This window comes from Lutra lutra, chromosome X (assembly GCF_902655055.1).
Source record: "Lutra lutra chromosome X, mLutLut1.2, whole genome shotgun sequence".
Taxonomy (NCBI): domain Eukaryota; kingdom Metazoa; phylum Chordata; class Mammalia; order Carnivora; family Mustelidae; genus Lutra; species Lutra lutra.
Window position 1 is genome coordinate 91,396,039 of NC_062296.1, and position 13,767 is coordinate 91,409,805.

At 42.6% G+C, this 13,767-nt stretch overlaps 1 non-coding gene across 1 annotated transcript; it reads right to left on the minus strand.

Annotated features, from left to right (window-relative positions):
* Positions 1–6,252: 6,252 nt before the first annotated feature.
* On the minus strand, positions 6,253–6,372 carry LOC125092557 (U4atac minor spliceosomal RNA). Its single transcript, XR_007125011.1, has one exon. It is a non-coding gene; the product is annotated as a U4atac minor spliceosomal RNA (small nuclear RNA).
* Positions 6,373–13,767: the final 7,395 nt, after the last annotated feature.

Genomic DNA, 13,767 nt, shown 5'->3' on the forward strand with positions numbered 1-13,767 from the left:
GAGGGCTGAAGAGCAGTACTTCCTTAAGATTTATTGTACGTGGAAATCAGCTGGGGATCTTGCTGAGTTGAGGATTCCGATTCTGTAGGTCTGCAGTAGAGCCCCTGATTCTGAATTTCTAAGAAGTTCATAGATGTTACTGACATTGTTGCTCCAAGGATCACATTTGAGTAGCGATGGCAAAGAGTTACTTAATGAGAATTCAAACTTGTATATTGGGCATGGGACTCTGTGCTTTTCCTTTGTGTTGTAGAGGAATACCCAAGTTCAAATTCGAGTCTGCCACCTATTTTGTGACCTCAGCCTTTTGAGGCCTATTTCTCTTATTTGTTGAACAGGAACAAAAGCACGTACCTTATAGGATGTTCATGAGAACGGAATAGTTATTGTAATGTGTGATATTTGGTAAGGGCTCAATAATTGTTAGTTAACTCGGAACCAGCCACAGTTGCTAGTATTCCAAGAAGACTCAGAAGTTCTGGCTACATACCACCAAACTATCTAGAAGAAAAATTTTATCAGCCTTCCAGATGGCTGTCGACATGATGCCAAGCATCCAAATGTTTGGACTGCATTCAAAACCTACTCGACAAGCATCTTTCTCCTTTCGGATGGGTGTTTTGGCCTCAAGAAGACCGAGTGAGGGGGTTTTATGTAGAAAGATGTTATCTATCTAACTTCACTGGCTCTTTTGTATACTTTGGAGCAGCTTACAGACACATTGGAAAACAGTAATGCATACAACATGGATAATCTCAATTTTCAGAAAGCCTTTGATACTGTTCCATCTAATGGGCTGCTTAAACCCAAGACAGCAGGGATTCTTGATGGAACCCTGGGAAAAAGGAGAAACTGGCTAGAGAACAAAACAAAAAGTTAGAATGAGACAGAATGGAAAATAGATAGAAGATGGGGTTACATTAAAAGAGCAGGGGAAGAGGTCCAGATGTTACTATTGTGACTGTGACATAGGTTGGTGTGCAAGGCTGAGCCTATGGGAGAAATGGCAATGAGGACCGCAGTTCTCCCATACACGGGCACCCAGCTTGATGGTGATGTAAACTTTGTATGGACAATCTCTTAACATTAGAAGGGCCATGTGTTAGTTAGGCTAGAAAGACTGTCAAGGACACTAAAAATGGTATGAAACTAGTCCTGATTTAAGAATAAAAATATCCAGATGCAGCTCATTTATATATATTTAAAGGAATTTAAAGGAATATATATTCCTTTAAAGCAGCGGTTCTCAGGGTGCTTGGGTGGCTCAGTAGGTTAAGTGTCTGCCTTCGGCTCAGGTCATGATCCCAGGGTCCTGGGATGGAGCCTCACATTGGGACCCCTCCCTCTGCCTCTCTCCCCACTTGTTCTCTCTCTTTCTCTCTCTCTCTCCTCAATAAATAAAATCTTAAAAAAAAGGTTCTCAACTGGGGTCAATTTTTTGCCCCCCCCCCGCCCCCAGGGGATATTTGGTGATGTCTGGAGACATTTTTGGTTGTCCCATCTTGGAGGTGGGCGGTGTGACTGAGAAGAGGCCATGGATGCTGCTGAATGTCCTACAGTGCATAGGACAGCCCATGAACAGAGTTTGGCAGCCCCAGATGTCAACACTGCCAAATTTGAGAAACCCTGTTCTAAATCATTGTACCCTGAAGTGTGAACAGGAGGGAAAACTTCATAAGGTAAGAATGTTCTATAGAAAACACTTGTCTAAAAAAAATAACGATCATTTGTAGAATGAAATATTCATTATCGCTAAACTATAATGTGGTGATCTAAAACTAGAAACAGGAGCAAGGAGGAGAGGCAGGAGAACAACAGAAATTTGAGCAGAAAACGAAAACAGAGGACCAAGACTTTAACCTCTGCTGTGAACTTTTGTGTCCCCCTCAACCCCCTTTCCTCATGAGTCTTCTGCTCAATTCACTTCAAATGAATTGGCCTGGAACTTGCTATAGAACAGGATCCATGAAAAAACATCTGTTCCAGTCTGGCACCCAGATGTTTGAGTCTGCATTTGCCAGCTTGTCACTTTTCAGACAGCATTTTCTTTTAGGGAGAAAAGGTCCAGTGAGAGAATGAGGGATCGTAGTTGAAATAAGGAAAGAATTCCAAAACTTTAAAAAATGCATGAAATTGCTTATCTTCCTTTTCTCCCTGAAAGTCAGAGAAGTAATACTTCTTACTGGGTTTTCCTAGAAGTACATTAAAAATAAAAACAGCCTAGCTTTTGATAACTACATTCTAGGAAGTTGTGGTGTACCTGGTATAGTTTCAGGGGTTCTGGAGAGGCCCCAGGTCCTGTTGTCCACCCTACTTCTTGTCATTTCACAATAATAGCTACTCTCTTCAGAAGTTTAGCCTTGTATTAGGGCACAAACTTTCTATTTAAGGCTCCTTTTTTTTCTTTTAAAGATTTTTTTATTTGAGAGAGAGAGAGGACAAGGGGGAAAGGAGCAGGGGGAGAAGGAGAAGCAGAGTCCCCACTGAGCAGGGACCCCGACTTGGGGCTCGATCCCAGGACCCCGGGATCATGACCTGAGCCGAAAGTAGAAGCTTAACTGACTGAGCCACCCAGGAGCCCCTCCAAGTTCCTTCTTAAGCAACTTAGTTGATTCCATTTATTAGTTTATATGGAAGATGAACCAGAATGGAATGCAGGTCAGAAATTAAAGAATCCCAAGGAGAAAAGAAATCTGGCTGAGATTAGTAGCAGTAAGAGCTGCGTTAGTTTGCATTGTCCTCAAAATTGAGCCTTGTTTGTAGGAAGGCAGGGCCATGAGTCATTTAGAATTCCCTCTAATTTAATGGAAAGCAAAATGTACCTGTGACGGGTCCTTGGCTGTCAAAATGGCACTTATTTGATCTCTGGCTAATTCCACTCAGGAGATTGTAATATACAGCCCAGGAACCTGGTCTGGTCTCCTAAAATGAAAGGGTTCATCAGGAAATTCATGAGTTATGTTGAATAATGTCATGCCAGTGCCGGGGACCCTTGAAGCAGCTTGAACAGGACTCTGCTACTAAGCTCATTTATATGCACAAATATTCTCACAGATGGTATTGTGTTTCAGCACCATTGCCGACATTCTTAGTTGGATCGTTTGAAAAAATTGATAGAATTCTGTAAATTAATCAGTTTAGTTTTTAAATTGATTTGTGAGATGTGTGTGTGTGCATGTTAACATACACGTGCACACGCTGCATACGTGAACAGAGGAATTTGAGCACATTTTCATCTCTTTGTTCATATTCTATTTTTTAAAAGATTTTATTTATTTATTTGACAGAGATCACAAGTAGGTAGAGAGAAGGAAGCAGGCTCCCTGCTGAGCAGAGAGCCCTATGTGGGGCTCAATCCCAGGACTCTGGGATCATGACCTGAGCCGAAGGCAGAGGCTTTAACCCACTGAGCCACCCAGGCGCCCCATGTTCATATTCTATTTTATAGTTTGTGAGGGTGTTAATGAATTTAAAGGTCTGTATTTGATATCAGGTAGGGCCAGGTATACTTTTTTTTTTTTTTTCAGTCCTTACCTGTAGATCCTAGCTCATGACTGAAAAATCTGTATCTTTGTTTACAAATTGAAAGGAGCAAGAAGACAATGGTGAATCAGTGCCACCACTTACCCTCATCTGATCCCTTGGTGACAGGGGTCAGTAAGAGCATTTCTGTACACAAAGGGGAGGACATTTTATATATATTTAACATACCAGAAAGGGTTCTCAAAGGAGATAGATGGTCAGCGTGAGTTTCTAACATTGAGCAGCCAGTCGCTCCTCTAGGTGCTACTCTGTCTTGTAACTGTTTATTTAGGTGCTAGTCTGTCTTGTAACTGCTGCGTGTAGTTTTATCAAAATGGTAGAAGTGAGATTGTGGTGTCCCGAGTATAATGACTGTTCCTCACTGGCTTTCTAAATACCAGTGGTTTGTTCGGAAATCTGTTTTGCATATGCTTTGGGGCCGTTTTCAATTACCTGTAAGGCTTTACTTACCTTCGAGGCTTTATTTACCTGCGAATGCTTAAAGGGGTAATGAGTAACATGGATAACGTGGAAACATCACAAATAGAAGCTGCTCAGTTCACATTACGTTTCAGTGATACGTCATCATTACCATAAAGCATCATAGAAGTTTCATTATGTGAAGACAATAGTTAACTTTCCACATATAAGGGATTGACTCATAATTTAGAGCCAACTATTCAAAGGAAATATAGAATATAGAGAAAACACACAGAATGAAAAAGAACTATAGATTTCAGGCAGCTTAATAAGGAAGATTAAAATTTCTTGGAAGGTTAAATATTTTATGCCATGTTCTTTACCTACAAATAGTACTTTTGTAAATGTGCTATTATCCCTAACCCTTATAAAGTTTTTGGAAGTTGACTTATTTTGCTTAGCATAGTACCCTCTAGTTCAGTCAGGGAAAGACAGTTGTCATGTGATTTCATTCATATGTAGAATTTAAGAAACAAAACAGGATCATAGGGGAAAAGAGGGAAAAGTAAAATCAGACCGAATGAGAGAGGGAGACAAACCATAAGAGACTCTTAACAACCTGCGGGTTCCTGAAGAGGAGGAGGCTGGGGGCCTGGGGTAACTGGGTGATGGGCATTAGGGAGGTCACTTGATATAATGAGCATTGGATGTTATATGAAACTGATGGATCACTAAACTCTACCTTTGAAACTAATAATGTACTATATGTTAATTGACTGAATTTAAATAAAATAAAATTTAAAAAATTTTGAAGTTGATGTATATGTTTTATGGAGGAAAATATCAGGGACCTATACCTGGATCATCCTCTAACATAGTGTACTCTGAGATAAAATCAAAATTGGTGCATCGGTATTACCAAGCAACTACCATGCGTGAAATTCTGACATTAGAGGACACAAAGGTGCCTAAGGAAGAGTCTCTACCCTCAAGGAAATGACGTTAATAATGATGGCAAGAAGACATAGACTTGAATAAGTTAGATGGTAAAAATGTTTTACTTATACACCAAGACATTAATGGCAGATGTGTCATCACTGATAGGTACACCCAGTACTGCTGTGCTGGGCAGAATAATGGCTCCCCAAAGATGTCTGCCTCCTAATCCCTAGAACCTGTCAATATGGTTCCTTGCATGGCAAATCATACTTGGTGAGTGTGATTATGTTAAGGCTCTTAGGACAGATCATCTTGGATGATCTGGGTGGCTCTAGTGTTGTCACAAGTATTTTTTAAAAAAAATTTACTTATTTATTTGAGGGAGAGAGAGAGCATGTCTATGGGTGGGTTGGGGGTAGAGGGAGAGAGAATTTCAGGAAGACTCCCTGCTGAGTGCAGAGCCAGATTCAGGATTCGATCCCATGAACCTGAGATCATGACCTGAGTGGAAACCAAGACTTGGATGCTCAACTGACTGAGGCACCCAGGTGCTCCGCAAGAGTCTTTCAAAGATGGAGGGAGGAGGATCAGAAGCAGAAAAGGAGATAGAAGGAGGGAAGCTGATCAGAGTAAGGCAGGGCCACAAATCAAGGAACTTTGATGGCTTCTAGAACCCTGAAGAGGCAAACAAATTCTCCCCTAGAGCCTCTAGAAAGAAGGAGAGAAGTCCTGCTGACACCATTTTGGACTTCTGAGCTCTACAACTGAATGATAAATTTGTGTTACATCACTGAATTTGCGGTAATTTGTGATGGCAGTCATGGGAAGCTAATGTACTTGCTATCAGAATCCACCTCATGTCAGTGGACTCCAAAGTCACAGCTGTCAGAGGGGGAAGTGAGACTAAATTAGTATTTTGTCATCCCAAATCATACCCTTCACTGATGGAATATGTAAATATGCTGTCTTTCTAGAAGAAGACCGGAACAGAGGAAAAGTAGCAGAAGCTCAGAGGGGATGCGATGGGAGGCACTGCTTGGTTTATTTCTCTGGGCCTCTCCTGGAATGAAGATGGTAGGATTTTAGGTCTTCTCCAGTTTTAACTCTGTACGAGGTGAAGTGAAGCCAGGGAGGATTGTCGCCAAGTCTACCGAAGTCATCGATTCTACCAACACTGGTTCGATAGGTTTGATTTTCAGTAACGAGCAAAAGTTTTTACAGTTTTTTTTTTTTTTTTTTTTTTTACCCAAACAGATGTTCCCATTCTCAACTAAAACTGGGTCTCATGGCACAGATAATTTTTTTTTAATTATCCTTATATGAAATTTTTAGTTTATTTTTTCTTTTTTGAAAATAATACTCTGAATGTTTTTTTCCAAAAATTGCACCAAGATAAAGCTCTAGTTGATGCGGGCTGTTGTTCAGGCGTTAGCAGTACTGCCCTCACCAGGTGCTCATTAAACAGTAGTGCAACCCCAAGAAAAGGATGGTTCAATAGTAATCTCAATGTATAGAAAACATTGGCATTGAGATAGGGGTGGACATGAAGGATCAAAGTAGAGGTGCTAATCTAAGCAATGGCACAGTGAGGGCAGCAAGTTCCTCCCTGTGAATGAAGCATCTTTTTTTGGCTGAAATCCACGAGAACAAGACAAGAGTGGTTATTATCCTAAGCTCCATGAAAAGAAAATAAATAGGAAAGTCCCTTAAGAGTGTGAAACCACTTGGTGTTCAAAGACATCTATTTTTGTTTTTAATTGCTGTCTCAGGGATGGCTAAGTGACATGGGCTTCTCATTTCTTAGAGGTCACAGGAGGCTCTAACTTCAAGACAGAAAGATAACAAAAAGAACTCTATGCACATATGAAATGCCAGATATCCTAGTGGTGTTGGAAGATCCAAATGGAATACCTCCATAATGACACAAGGGCAGTTTTCACTCTGGCCGTGATGGGGATTCTGTGTGAGATGACAGGGAAAGTAAAAAGAACACAAGGTACACCTCCCCCCCCCCCCGCCCCCGCCGCCCGGCCTCTGTGACGAGAGAGAAATTAAAACAAAAATGATCTATATAGGAATATTGTGGAAGAGAAGAAGACCACCTCAAGAACTGAAGTGAGGTCATCCAAGGTGCCACCTTAGCTCCCAAATCAATTCCACACTGTAGCTGAGATCTTTCCTGTGCTTCCCAGTTACAGTAATGGTAACTGCTTAAAAAAACAAACCAGTCCCTGTTTTAAGTCTCCCCTGTCTAGCTGTCACAGTCTTCCTGGGGAAGGTAGATCAACAGATGAGAAAATCAAGGCTTAAGCTATTTGCTCAAGATCTCTGACTGACCACAGAACCGTGATCAACCCCAAATCTGTCTGGTTCCAAAGTCCATGTTTGCAAGTCCCCCTACTACACAAAAATTAAATTTACACATGCCTACAAGAATATTTCCTGGAGGGGCGCCTGGGTGGCTCAGTGGGTTAAAGCCCCTGCCTTCGGCTCAGGTCATGGTCTCAGGGTCCTGGGATCGAGTCCCACATTGGGCTCTGTTCAGCGGGGAGCCTGCTTTCTCCTCTTTCTCTCTGCCTGCCTCTCTGCCTACTTGTGATCTCGATCAAATAAATACAATCTTTAAAAAAAAAATATTTCCTGGGTATATCTCTGCTGTTATCCCTGCAGTTATCGTCGCCTCTCCTGTCCATCCTCCCAGCTATACCTCTATTGATTGTATGTTAGAGCTCACCGTTTCGTCTGTTCCTTATTCCCTGTTGAGCAACCGTGCCTGTCTTTGCCCTTCTGCAGTATAATTTGGTCTTCTCTTTACATCTCTCTTCTAGTTCACAACTCTCTGGTCAGCTGTGTCTACTGTTGAGCTCATTTACTGAATCCTTTATTTTAATGATCAAATATGATTCATCACTCCTTGTTACTGCTCATGGTATTTGATTTCCTCACATGCTTTGTAAAGTTTATCTGTGAGAAAGATAATCTGTTTAGATAAGATAAGATAAAGATAAAGATTATCTGTTTAGAAAGATCCATCTCCTGTAGGGATCCATTACTCAGCCCATTACTTGCTTTTTTCATGGTTGTCTTTGTTGGGGCTCTACAGGGTTTGAGGTTTCAAGAGGGAACATTAGTCTCACTGCCCCGCTTTTCTTTACTGTGTGGAGACAGAAACAAAAGACACCCAGCATGCTAGGCAGTGGATCTCCTTCACAGTCCTCATGACAGAAGGCCATGCATGGGACAGTTTGTGGGCTAGACCAGAAGTCTGAAAACTATGGTCAGTGGGCCAAATCCTGCCTGCTGCCTGTTTTCACAAGGCCTGTGAGCTAAGAATGGTTGTGGCATTGTTAAATGGTTGAAAAACATACAAATAGAGATGCCTCCAGGCTCAGTCAGTGAAGCGTTTGCTTTTGGCTTAGGTCACAATCCTGGAGTCCTGGGATGGAGTCTTGCATTGGGCTCCTTGCTCAGCAGGGAGCCTGCTTCTCCCTCTGCCTGCTGCTCCCCTGCTGGTGCTTGCTGTCTCTCTCTCTCTGACAAATAAATAAAATCTAAAGAAAAAATACAAATAATATTTCATGACGTGAAAATGACATGAAATTCAAATTTCAGTGTCCATAAACAAAGATTTATTGGAACATACCATGCCCATTTGTGTACATATAGTCTGTGGCTGCTCTCATCCTACAGAAGCAGAGTTGAGTAATTGCAACACAGACCATATGGTCCACAAAACCTATAATATTTATTATCTGGCCCTTTACAGAAAAAATTTTCTGGGCTAGATCATCTAATTGAAATAGTTTCTGTTTGAAAGTGAAAGTATACCCCACAGCTGTGTGTCAAAATTCTCCACTGATATAAAGAAAACCTCCAAGCATATGAGGTAAAAAAGAAGGACTGTGATTTTCAGTCCTTAAGATATCAAGGAAATACTTCAAACTCCTCCAGTTTTAATAGAAGGCACAGCATAGGGAATCTAGTGACTAGTACTGTTGTAGCGCTGTATGGTGACCGATGGTAGCACAGTGTAACAGAGAGAGAAGTTGAATCACTGTGTTGTACACCTGACACTAATGTAGCGTTATGTGTCAGCTCTCCTAAAAAAAAAATTTTTTTTTTTTTAAAAACAAAGATCCCCCAGTTTTACAAACTCGCCTGTCATTTTCTTCTCAGGAAAACATGCCACTCCTTACTGTGACCACCAGATGGCGAGCACAATGATGGGTCAAACGTTCCTCAACATTCACATACAGAGATCCCTTAGGCGTAATTTAGAAAGATGAAACTTGGGGCCCTTGGGTACCTCAGGTGGTTGAGCATCTGCCTTCAGCTCAGGTCATGATCCCAGCGTCCTGGGATCAAGCCCAGTGTCGGGCTCCCTGCTCAGCAGAGAGCTTGCTTCTCCTTCCTCTGCTGCTCCCGTTTATGCTCTCTCTGTCAGATAAGTAAAGTATTTTAGGGGTGCCTGGGTGGCTCAGTGGGTTAAGCCACTGCCTTCAGCTCAGGTCATGATCTCAGGGTCCTGGGTTCGAGCCCTGCATCAGGCTCCTTGCTCAGTGGGGAGCCTGCTTCTCTCTCTGCCTCTGCCTGCCTCTCTGCCTACTTATGATCTCTGTCTCTCTCTCTCTCTCTGTCAAATAAATAAATAAATAAAACCTTTAAAAATATATTTAAAAAAAAGACGAATCTTGTGAACAGTCTGTATTTATATATCAGCTAAATCATGTCAAACTCTGAATAGTCTCTTTGGGAAAACAGGCTGAGACCCAAATCTTAGCTTTTGGGGGTGGTGGGGACACCCCAGAAGTAAGTTATATATGCTTGACCTAAGGCAGTGGTCACAAACTATAATGTACAAAGAATAATCTAGAATACTTGCTAAAAGTCATCCTTTACCCCCAAGCCATGCTGTTAGTGAGTCTGCCTTGACAATTTGAAGAGGCTGCTTTAAAAAAAAAACAACAACAACAACAAAAACAAGAAACCAGTACTACATAAATTTCTGATGCAGGTGGTCTGAGGACAACAGATATAAATATCCCGATTTAGGGAGATTTCTTTTCTCTAGGTCTGATGAGAAGGGTGGCTTATTGTCCACATTACAAGGCCCAGTGAGGAGCAAGAACTTTGTGGCCTACTTTGTGGGCAGGGGATCAAACTTATGGGCAGGATGGGCATACTGTTTGATCTCTCTTTGCCTCAGTTTCCTTAGCTACTAATGGCATTCACCTCAGGGGGTTGTTAACATTAAATGAGTTAATGTATGTGAGGTGTTTAGAAGACTGCCTGCTTCTTAGAAAGTTCTGTATAAGAGTTAGCTATTAGTATGAGCCATATTGCTCCCATCACGTGGCCTCCAGGCTAGCCCATGGAAGTTTCAGGCTCTGCTTCCACGCCTTTACTCATGCTGAGCAACTGTGGCAGTTCAAAAGATAAAATGATGTGTATCAGGAATAAGCAATTAAGACGTAGGACAGACTAACAGAGCATATATTGGGTCCATGTCAGGCATGTCAGATGTATCAACCAGCAAAGTGCAGAGTTCCTTTCTAGTTGGGAACAGCCCATACACAGCACCCTGAAGGAGAAACAGTGATGGCCTGTTCTTAGCTCAGGGGGAGCCCGAGAGCAAAGCAGAGTCTCCACAGTTTGGAGACTTCCCTGAGATGACCTGGTGCAAAGGCTTTGCCTCAAAGGACATTGGGAACTAGCTAAGCTGATGAGACTAGCTCTGGGTGAAATCTGGGTTGGGGGTGGGGAATACAGTGAGCATGGGCTGGTCAGGACATGAAGAAAAATGGAGCATTTGGAAGGAGGCAGAGGTGTCTACGGCCATACCACCCAGAACGCGCCCGATCTCATCTGGAAGCAGGTAGCGGTGCCGTGAGGGAGGTGCCATAGAAACCATGGGGAGACCAGAAAGAGAAGCAGGTCCTGGAAGCAGTCTGGAGGCCCTGCAGGGATGAATAGTTCCTGTTCTAATATTGTTTATTGCCTCTTATAGTAACTCTTCCTTTTCCAAAGGAGGCCTTCTTAGAACGAGGCTAAATACAGAGGATAATACATTTTCAAGAAGTTCAAGGAACAGAGATGGAGAAGGACATGCACCGAGATGGGACTTCTTCTCGGAGAGAGGTTGGGTGAGGCCCATGAAATCATGACCAAAGGGCTCTTTTTCTCCAACCAGCTCCCCTCCCCTTTCCTCCACCATCAGCCATGCTTCCTTCAGCAAATACAAAGCAGAGATAACTTCAGAGGCAAATGTAGACAGCTTGTGGGCCCAGGGAGTTTTCGCATGACTTTTTTATACTTTATACAAAGTTTTAAAGGTCAGAAGTCTGAAATTAAGGTGTCTACAGGGCCACCCTCCCTCTGAAGATTCTAGGGGAGGACCCTTCCTTGGCTCTGCTAGCTTCTGGGGTTGCCAGAAATCCATGGTGTGCATTGGCTTGTAGAAGTATTACTCTAGTCTCTGCCTCTCTGGTCACATAGCTGCCTTCTTTCTGTGTCTCTCCTCTTTCCATATGACGCCAGCCACGCTGGATTAAGGGCCCACCCTACTCTAGTATGACCTCATCTTAATTCACTGTATCTGTAATGACATTACTTCTAAATAAGCTATGTTCTGAGGCTCTGGCGCTAGAACTTTGTTATATCTTTGGGGACAAAATTCAATTACTAGGTCTTTTTCCCCCCAAACTGCTTTGAGTTAAAGCAGTGTATTCATTATGGCAGAATGCTGGCTGTCCACCAATAGTTGTGCTCCCCTTCTATCATGAGGTGCAACCACCGAAAGGCAGCTTCCCCGCCCGACACTATGTTTTCCAGCTGCCCTTGCTTCTGATGTGACCATGCCATTAGCTGTCACCAACGAAATGTGGATTGAATTGAGTTTGTCAGTTCGGGTGGGTCTTGGAAGACTGGTACCTTCCTTATTCTCTTTACGCAAGGCCTCGGGGAATGGCAGATCCCTGTAGAGGAAAACTGCCTGTCCAGTGACCAAAAATATCCAAATTGGTCTGTTACAGGAGTGAGAACTAAACTTTTAACCTGTTTAGTGTAGCCATTCAATTTGAGTGGCTTGTTACAGCAGCTACCACCACCCTAGCCAGTTCACTCAAAAGGCATGGTTGGCTTTCTTTTCATTATATTCTCACAGCAGTTGATTCTCTGCCGAATATACCTTTAAGGTGTATAAAGGAAGGAAAGCAAAAAGTTTGAATGAATTCCAGATACATTAGTTATATTAATAATTTAAAACTAATTTTTTGGCCTTTATATTGCTACTAATAGTGAAGTAGCTCACAGTCTTTATATTGCACAGGTAAGGAGAAGATGAAGGGGATGGAGAAGACAGTGGACATTTTATCTTCATGGGTATTTTTTTTTAAGATTTTATTTATTTGACAGACAGAGATCACAAGTAGGCAGAGAGGCAGGCAGAGAGAGTGGGAAGCAGGCTCCCTGCTGAGCAGAGAGCCCGATGCGGGCTCGATCCCAGGTCCCGGAGATTATGACCCGAGCTGAAGGCAGAGGCCCCACCCACTGAGCCACCCAGGCACCCCTCTTTTTATTTTTTTAAGATTTTATTTATTCACTTTGACTGACAGATGGAGAGAGATCACAAGTAGGCAGAGAGGCAGGCAAAGAGAGAGGGGGAAGCAGGCTCCCCGTGGAGCAGAGAGCCTGACTCAGGACTCGATCCCAGGACCCTGAGATCATGACCTTAGCCGAAGGCAGAGGCTCAACCCACTGAGCTATCCAGGTGCCCCGGGTATTCTCTTTTCATTCATCACTCCAGCATCATGTGGTGCTGTCCTGGTTTTTGGATGAGAATGAAAGGATGTTTTAGTTTCCAAATGCATTGACTTTCAGCCAAATATCTTCATTATGTGCCTCTTTGTTCAATCCTATTGGCTCCGACGTCTTTGGTGACTGGTTCTGGCACCATCCACATTTTGAGATCTCAAGGACACGAGGAAGCCTAAGAGATTTCTCAGAAGAAAAGGCAACCTCACCTTATATGTACATTTTCGGATACAACACTCATGCTGAAGGCTTGGAGGTGGCAGAAGGTCTTCATAAAGGAATATCTTTGGTTTGGACCTAGAGGAGTTTTTCAACCTTGGGCAGTTTTGCCTGTCAGGGGGTGGTTGACAGTGTCGGGGGACATGTTTGGTTGTGACAACTGTTGGGGGTGGGGGGAGTGCCGCTGGCATTTAGTAGGTAGAGATGAGGGATGCTGCTAAACATTCTGTAGTGTGTAGGTCAATCCCCAATAGAGAACTATCCGGTTCTAAATTTCAGTTATGCGGGCTTGAGATACCCTGACCTATAGTAGTAACTCATGTGAAAACAATTCATATTTACGTTCTCCTTTTATGAAATTTGCTTTATTCTCAAAGCTGAAGTTTCACATGGAAAAAACGCAAGAAATCTTAGAATAATACTGACTTTCATTGAAATCAGACTGTGTGCCAAGCACCGTGATAACTACTTTCCATAAGCAGGAGAGATTTACATCAGTGATACATAGCAGGAGTGATTTACAAATTCCCCAATCTCAGTTATGTTTTTGATGCAGAAAATAAAGATGAGACTCTAAGACATAGAAAATAGAGGCTTTTTTAAAATAGTAAATTTAGAACTTGATTTAAAAATCGTAGACACACTTAGGGGCGCCTGGGTGGCTCAGTCAGTTAAGCATCCAAATCTTGATTTCGCCTCAGGTCATGATCTCAGGACTGTGAAATTGAACCCCGTTATCAGGCTCCATGCTGGGTGTGGAGCCTGCTTCAGAATCTTTCTCTCCCGCACCCCCACTCACACACACTCTCTCTCTGTTTCAAAAAATCCACCAAAACTGCTTTAAAAAAATCCTGG